The sequence below is a fragment of the Epargyreus clarus genome, unplaced genomic scaffold (assembly GCF_041222505.1).
Source record: "Epargyreus clarus isolate Ecla_fem2 unplaced genomic scaffold, WU_Ecla_fem_2.2 ptg000007l, whole genome shotgun sequence".
Lineage (NCBI taxonomy): Eukaryota > Metazoa > Arthropoda > Insecta > Lepidoptera > Hesperiidae > Epargyreus > Epargyreus clarus.
This window is the reverse complement of record NW_027332215.1, coordinates 6,481,700-6,490,447: the sequence shown is the minus strand read 5'-3', so window position 1 is coordinate 6,490,447 and position 8,748 is coordinate 6,481,700. Positions and strand designations below refer to the sequence as shown.

The following is an 8,748-nucleotide window of genomic DNA, read 5'->3' as shown; positions in this document are numbered from 1 at the left end:
CAGCCACGTATTTGACAGTATCATCAGGTCAACCCATGTCTAACTCCATTCACATTGGTCAACAATGACAACATTCAGATATTCCTGATTCTGTGTGTTTTAGTTAATTCTTTCTCTTTCTTTTTCCTTACCGTTTCCTAAGTTTCTAATTATATGTATTACTAGCTGACTCGGCAAACGTTGTGTTGCCGTATAGATAAAAAAATAAGGGTGAACAACCCTTATCACTTACGGGTAAGAAAAATAGGTAGTAGCCGATTATCAGACCTACTGAATATGCGTATAAATTTGATGAAAATTGGTAAAGCCATTTCGGAGGAGTACGATAACTAACATAGTGACACGAGAATTTTATATATAAGATTATAATACTATCTAGGTCCGAAATTTCATTACAAAGCGTTATTTTGCCAGATAAAGCTAAAATACACAACCGAGTCACATTCATTAAAATGTGGCTTACTCAGTAGGATAATATATCTATGGGCTTACTCATAATCAAATACCTTTAAGGCCATACCGCGCATGCGCGGTTTCCGATACTATAGGCAATGTGCGGCCCCTACAAATAAGTCAGGTTGGCCGAGCGGTCTAAGGCGCCAGATTTAAGCTCTGGTTCCCGAGAGGGAGCGTGGGTTCGAACCCCACACCTGACATCTTTGTATTGTATGTTTCAACTTTTGTTATATTTTCTCTTTTTTTGCCTATTAATTATTGGGAATAAAGTGTAATGTAAATAATTTCGATTCTCCTCCGTAGATTTATGTAACGGATGTAATGCATTCAAATATCATGCACACACGCCGATAATTCAGGCATATTTATAAGTATATAAATTATGTAGATATTACAAATTATAATTTGTTAAAGCCTTGCCTTATCACTAGGTTCTAGAAACCTTTTATGGCTAGACTTCCACCGTCGTCACCTATTTATGCCAAATTAGTGGTATCTGTGATTGTCCGCCAATAACAATGGTGATTAAGTATGGTACTAAGGTCTCAATGACTAATTTATAAAATTTAACAGACATTCCTCAAAAAGTCCTACGGTATTTTTTTAATTTAATCTAAACTTAATGTAACATTGTTTTATATTCTCTGTAATAAAATTTGCAACCTATGTTGTACACTGAATGTCTATGTGTGGCAGTAGCTACTTACCGTCGTGTGGACTGCATGCTCGTTTGGTGCTTCAATTGTATAATGAAATAAATATTACAAAAATATATATTATTAACTGACCCAGCAAACGTTGTGTTGCCATATAATTAAAAAAATGTTAAGGGTGAACAACGCTTATCACTTAGGGGTATGAAAAATAGATAGTAGCCAATTCTCATACCTACTGAATATGCATATAAAATACGGTAGCTAACATTGTGACACGAGAATTTTATATAATAAAAATAAATATTACAAAAATATATATTATAAATGCTGCTGGAAAATTAAATATAGGTACCTACAGGTATTACTTCTTAAATACGTTGTTAGCCTGATTTTATGATCGATTCCTAATTCGAAAACCTATTTCATATATGTTTTCAAACAAAATTGTTATTGTTTTAGCAATATCTTATACTTTCATATGTGGCCGTCCACTGTGATTGAACACTTCAAATAAACGAGCATATAAAAAATATAAAAAAAACGTCACATGGATAATGCCCGGTCGTGACAGGACTCGAACCTGCAATCTTCGGATCCGAAGTCCGACGCCTTATCCATTAGGCCACACGATCCTTGTTAACATGATTCAAATTTTGCTATCAGATGATTATTCTGCCTTGTAAATAATCATAAAATATTTAAAAATAACAAGTAATTTAATTAAAAAATTAAAAAACCTGACTGCACTTAAAAGGTTGAAATAGAATTTTCAAAAACGGTGAAACGGTTTCATTATTTTTATCCAGAAAGCCAAATGCAAAGTTTCATCGTAGGTATCTGCTTCAAAATCAAAAGATGTTCAAACAATATTATCCTATTTTATTCTTATAGTGCTCATTTACGCTATATAAAGAACCTATGTGTAAAATTCCAGCACCCTAAACTTCAGCGGTTTCCCTCTGCGTTGATCTCTGGCACTGCAACTTACTTATTTAATCAGACAGTTATCTCGATGTGTTATATGTATGTATATATTATATAATGTATGTGTAATCTCCTTTTAATTTCCTTTATTTTGATACCCCACTCGATAGGTTTGGTTAACTTTTTTTAAAACGTGTTACTATTTTGCAAAATATATCCACCATTTACGCTCTATAGAATATATAACTTCAGTAATTTAAAGTTCCAGTCCATTATTTTACCTCGTTAGGGTTAGAAATTCATAATTTTTATCCAACAAGCCTGATACAAAATTTCATAGTATTTGCTTCATAATTGACGGTTGCTCAAATGAACTTTTAACCCTTTGTTTTACCCACTACGGGGTTGATTTTTCGGAAGGGGATAAATAGGTGTGGCCTTGTTACTATCCAGAAAGCCAAATACTGAATTTTATAGTAGTTGTTTAAAAATTAAAGGATTAAAAAAAACTGTCATTCCCTATTTTACCCTCTTAGGAGTAGAATTTCCAAAATGCCTTTCTTAGTACTTATTAACGCTATATAGCGAACCATGGAACAGAAAAGCGAACCCATGCGCAAAATTTTAGAACTCTAAGTTGAGCGGTTATGGCTGTACGTTCATTTCTGAAAAATAAAAAAGTAATTTAGTTAGTCAGTCAGTCAGTCACCTTGCTGTTTTATATATATACAAATATGTTTTTATAGTCTCCGCTTAATTTCCTTTCATGTTATGCTTTATACTAATGTTCAACATCAGCGATCGGCAACCCGTGACCCATGGCGTGTGGCCCGTAGGTCTACGCGTTACTAAAAAGCCGCTGTTCTGCAATTCAGCACGCGCACTACATTCCCATGTTAAAAAAATATGTTACGGCGGCCCGTGGAATATCGCCACGAATCCTTTTTGCACTCTGTTATTTTTCCAAACACGCCAAAAGAAGTATAAGTTTAATAACGGTTTTTATAAAAACTTTCTTTACTTTATAGTACCCAAATAGGGTTGACTGTTGTGTAGCTAAAAATGCTGAAACAGGTATCTAAACAGTAAGGCATACTGCATACACCCTTTAATAGCCGTCTCAAGGGTTGATCTAAAAAAATAGTGACTCAGATGCTTCATTGTGTCTAATGATACTTTTCATAGTGCTTCCTTCCAAACGAACGGATTAAAAACAAAGTTCCATTTAACGACCTTAAGGGTTGATTTTCTAAAAACGGAGAAATAAGTATTATATTGTTTACAACCAGAAAGCCAAATATTAAGTTTCATAGACTTGGCTTCATAATCGGCTTACGTCTACAAACTTTCAATCCCTATATTAACCAGTTACGGGTAGATTTTCCATAAATAGTGTTAAAAAGTTCTATCATTCTCAACCAGAAAGTCAATTGCAAATTTTCCTTAGTTTTATTAGTCCTTGCTTCGAAATTAACGTTTTTTAAATAAAGTTCCATCTCCTATTAAACGACCTAAAGGGATGATTTTCCAAACATAGTTAAATAGGTGTCCTATTATTTTCAACCAGAAAGCCAAATACCCGATTTCACAGGCTTTGCTTCAAAATCCGCGGACTTGTAAACGAAGTTTTTATCTCTATTTTACCTTCTTAGGCGTAGATTTTCCATAAATGGTGTTAAAAAAGTTCCAAGACAGAAAGCCAAAGGCAAGTTTTTGTAGTCCTTGCTTCCAAATCAACGGAGTATCTTTTCTCTTTTATATATATAGATTTCTTACACTAAATATTATTCATATATAAAGTTTATGTTATACTAAAACTTTTATCAAATCTTATACTAATCGTATCCCAAATCTTATGGTACTAAATTTCATTGCAATACTTAAAAAACAAACAGATAAGGATACCTGTACCCTTACCATGAGTTTCTAAGTTTTGACAAATATTACTGTTTGGTATTTGTTTACGCATTTGCCCATACAAATTCAATCAGCGCCCCTAGCGGATTGTGTCAGAACTAGGAAATCGTATGGGCCAATACGTAAACAATAACCAAAACAGTGATATTTGTCAAAACGTTAAAACTCATGGTAAGGGTACTGTTGTGTTCCGTTACACTTTCCACAGTCCTCACACATAATCCATTACCGCTCCCACGTCACTAGGTACCTTTTAAAGGTTTCTCTCTTGAAAAACGAGTGCTTCTAAAGTCGAACCACAAAAGTCTTACGAATCGTACTTAAAAGTTATCGAATGACGAGCAATATACCTAAATATTATACTAGTAATGGTAAAAGCAGTCATTATAGTTGTTGTTTAGATGATTTTTATACAAATTTTAAGTTGAAAGATACTTTTACTTCACGTACCCCTTGTGTGGGAGTCCTCGCACTTGTAGGTGCATTTTTTTACATATACATATTTTGGTGTACAAAAAAGCTTATTAAGAAAATAGCATATCATTTTATAAACCCAGTACGTCATAATAGCATTAGTAGTGATTAGTAACTATAACAAACGATCCGCTCCTAGTGAAGGATTTCAGGCTTATTTAACGTGAACAGTAACAGGATTATGGTTTAACGGGCTATTCGTTACAAAGGTCAACGGAGATATGGATTGGGTCGAGTTTGTAGATTTAATTAGTGTAACCTCTAACTTTGAACCCTACAAAGTTCACTTTCGACCTCTATCAAAGGACATTAAGTTTAAGGCTTAGAAACCACGGACCGATTTTACAAAACACACCTGGAATACGCAAATGCAGGTAAAAGATAAGTGTATTTATTTATTTATTTATTAATTTCATTAAGTTCACCAACGGTTGTAACATTATACATATTTTTAAATTAAATCTAGTTACAATGCAAGCAATAAATGTACGACCACTTAGAGATAAACATCACATGCAATACAGATGTAAACGTGGTAATGAAAATAGAATAACAAACTTTGTAAACCAAAAAATAAAACAACACAAAAAAGAGAAAAAAAAATAGTGCAAGTAAATTAAACATTAAATTAAACACTAATTATAATTTTGATACAGCCTTTCTAAAAGCAGCTAGACACAATATATTATTAATGTCGACGTCTGTGGATTCACTACGCTTATTATAGAGTATTAACAGTCTTGCAATAGGAGAGTTTGATCCCAATTTAGTTTTACAATGGGGAGGTACGAAGAGTTGAATCGGTTTGCGAGGCATGTTGACGAGTATTCTAAAGGAGAGCTTAGAGAAAAGATGCGGACAATGTATCTGAGAATTTACTAATTTGTATAAGAAGATAAGATCTGATGCATCTCTCCGAGTATCCAAGCTAGACATATTGAAGTGATCTAGAGACGCTTTATAAGAATACTTACTTGTCTTTATTTTTGCCTGACGAATACGCAAAATGCCTGACAAATCTCTTCTGTACCCGCTCTATACGAAGCATATGGGATAAGTTGCCAATAGTGCGTGAAAATTACTTTAAAATAATCCACACATTGAACTATACAGGTGGAATTATTCAAATGAGCCTCTAGGGCTAAATCCTAAATTAAAGGGATTATCAAAAAATGCTGAAAGGAGTTACGAGGCCGATTTTGATAAAAACGAAAACTACATCATTCTATTTGGAAGTCACCATATGAGGGACAGCCCGCGTTGACGACCGTCGTCGACGACGATTGTAGTATCGTCCCCGACTGTCGAAGACTGTCGCCATCAGTCGTCATATTATTCTCATGAACAAAAGCTAATTATAGTCGGCGACGGTGGTCAATGCGGTGGTCATCCCTCATATGGTGACTTCCAAATAGAATGCGGGATAAGTACTTCATTTTAAAAACTTTCTTTAGACCATAGATCAACTTTTGACTCCACTAGATTATACACATCCAGATATACGAGTCATAGCTTCAATTCTATGCTTTTAAACTGTACAATTTAATACAAAATGAATGTGAACACTGAGCGACAAAAGGACAATACTTCTGCATTTGAGTTGTACGGTTGTGTTCAGTGAGTCTCCACCTGGCTGCACAATCAAACTTTGCGATTGTAGCAGACATGCTACTTTTAGAAATGGCGATTCGCGTTTTTGCGATTGCATCGATGCTGTATCATGTTTTGGCTTAACGATTACATTAATGCTTCACGCTTATTTGCTACACAGGGAGTCCAAGAGTAGCAGGGACCGCCATTCAAACACGTGTGATGTGTAGTGTTTGTAACAGGTCTGTTTGTTCGACACTGCATCTACCTACGAAAAAACCGGGCAAGTAGCGAATTAACTCTCATGGAAAGTGTTCCGTATAAATTTAACACTGTAGGTAAATGAAAAACATGTTCTCCCATACGTAATGTAGGGGAAAATGTAAATATGTTGTCTTGTTGAAAATGTAAATATGATTTTTCTGTAGTATTTAACTAATGGTCAATTGTCAATTTCCGTCTTCTATCTTAAATAACTTTAAAACTTTAAAATATATTTGAGACCCCTACAACATGCTCTTTCATTTGATATACCAGTCGACACAATTCATTTGATCCAGTTGTTCCGGAGCACATTGGACGGATGGACAGACGTACGAGTGGTATAAGAGTTCCGTGTTTTATTTTATCGTACGGAATTATAACAACATTAAGAACGTCGATCGCTGATGCTAAAAGTAGTATGTCTGTTGGGCCCCTTTGCGAACCATTTCATTCCGTATCGCAATTCTCTATTTATGTTTAAAACAAAACTTCATCAGAATATTGCGTTTACAGTTAGCTGACGTGTCAGTTTAGTTTATTTTTAGAGTGTGTTTGCTTGTTTTTTGTTGATTCGTATGTATTAAACGACGTTCACCAAACTATACTTAATTATGATGGACTTATAGTTATCATAGCTCATGGCTTCAGAAAGTAACCATCAGGTGAATGTAAACTTTTTTTATATAATATAGCTACTTCTATAGAAGATCAGCATGCAGCAAGGCTATGTGGTTTTTGTTGCCCACGGACGTCTGTAATCAACTCTAGTTAAGATTAGATCCTTACCTAAGGTCACCACAGATGGTCCGTTACCCCTGAGGACCAAGCTGGATTGCTTCAGAAAAGTGTCTTCAAATCAAAACACAGCAGCTTAAGCGCTGCTGAAGTTTTGACTGCTGTTTTTAGACAAAAATAGGTGTGGCGATCGTGCCGCCGAAGTCGAACCACAGAGACCTTACCTTTACCTTATACTGGTTTAGTCCGCGTAAAATTGCTAGTCCGCTCTGAATATAGAAATGAATCGCGTCGCCATAGCAAATTGTACGACTACACCTGCTCGCAATAACTTCAGAAGGACTAGCAGTTTGGCGTGAACTATACCATTGGGGTAATTAAGGTTTATACAGGTTATAATAATGCTTTAATCTATGTAGAAGATGCAATATTTAAGTTAAATCAACTTTTAATAATTTATATAACTCTGATGTAACAGACATAATATGTTAAGCAGAAATGCGCCTTCAATAACAACTATTATTTACGAACACCTCTAATTGTTCAAACTCTAAATTACTTGTTGCATCACTCACGTTTAGTTTTACTTTCATTTATGGTACCTTAAGGGCAATGCCAATTTGAGTATACAATACATTCATACGCGTGTACGCGTGCTATAAAATAATTTATTTTCAACGTTGTAGTTGGTAGAGACAGTAATTAGTAGAGACGGTAGAGAAAAGCAGTGATAGCATACTGGATAAGAAACTGGGCCTCTTGATTGAAGGTTATGAGGTTCTAATCCTAGGCAGGCTATGTACGTATTAGAAATTAATTAACACTTAAAAAAAAATTAAAAGGTATGTGAAGACTATCTACCAACCAACTACCAAAGGCGTGTTGATGAGTTGATAGCTTTATTATAACTAACTTAATATTACTCTAACACTAACTTATATTAGGGTGCCTTAGGTCCACACTACACCTCCGGGGCTTATTTAAAAAAATAAAATTTATATTTTTTGAAACATTATTTTTAATAAAGTAATTTAATCGGGAGGTGCATTGTGTGCTAAGACCAGGCATATTAAATGTAATATATTATTTACTCATTAAAATAAAAATACAAATAGAAAAGATAACAATATCAAAAGTATAATCTAAAAATTAAGTTGTATAAACATTGTATTTAAAACTACAAATTATTCTTATAATATACTGATTTAATCTTAATGTATTAATATATTTTCTATATTATATGTATTATTACATTGTCACATCCAGTTAATTAATATTCCATTCCGTGTCATGTACCTAAAAGTACAAAAATACATTTCCTTGAACAAACCATGTGGCCTATAGTTTATTCAAAAGAAAATAACAGTCTTAAATCATTAAATTAGTAAAGTCATTGTACACAATTATATTTTATTTTATATATTTTCTTGACATTACTTATTTTATTTCCACCTAATGTGAGCTTACATTTATTTCCATCAGCTCCTACTTATTATCATTTTCATTTTAACCCTTTAATTTTTATTTTATATTTTTATACATTTTGCGTATATTATTATTCATCATTTATATAACTTTGGGTTTAATATGCCATTTCTTTCACAAAGACGACTCGCGTGCATCATGATCAAGATAACGGTCATTCTTTCCTTAATTTTTTTTAATAACATTCAAATGTATATTCTTTCGATCCATTTCTTTCACGTATACGACTCGCGTAACAACATGATCA

The 8,748-nt window shown here is 33.7% G+C and overlaps 2 non-coding genes across 2 annotated transcripts; one reads left to right on the top strand and one right to left on the bottom strand.

The window, feature by feature from the left end:
- The first annotated feature begins 572 nt into the window (after nt 1-572).
- On the top strand, nt 573-656 carry TRNAL-UAA (transfer RNA leucine (anticodon UAA)). The gene has a single exon. It is a non-coding gene; the product is annotated as a tRNA-Leu (tRNA).
- Nucleotides 657-1,671: 1,015 nt separating this feature from the next.
- On the bottom strand, nt 1,672-1,745 carry TRNAR-UCG (transfer RNA arginine (anticodon UCG)). The gene has a single exon. It is a non-coding gene; the product is annotated as a tRNA-Arg (tRNA).
- Between the last annotated feature and the right edge of the window lie 7,003 nt (nt 1,746-8,748).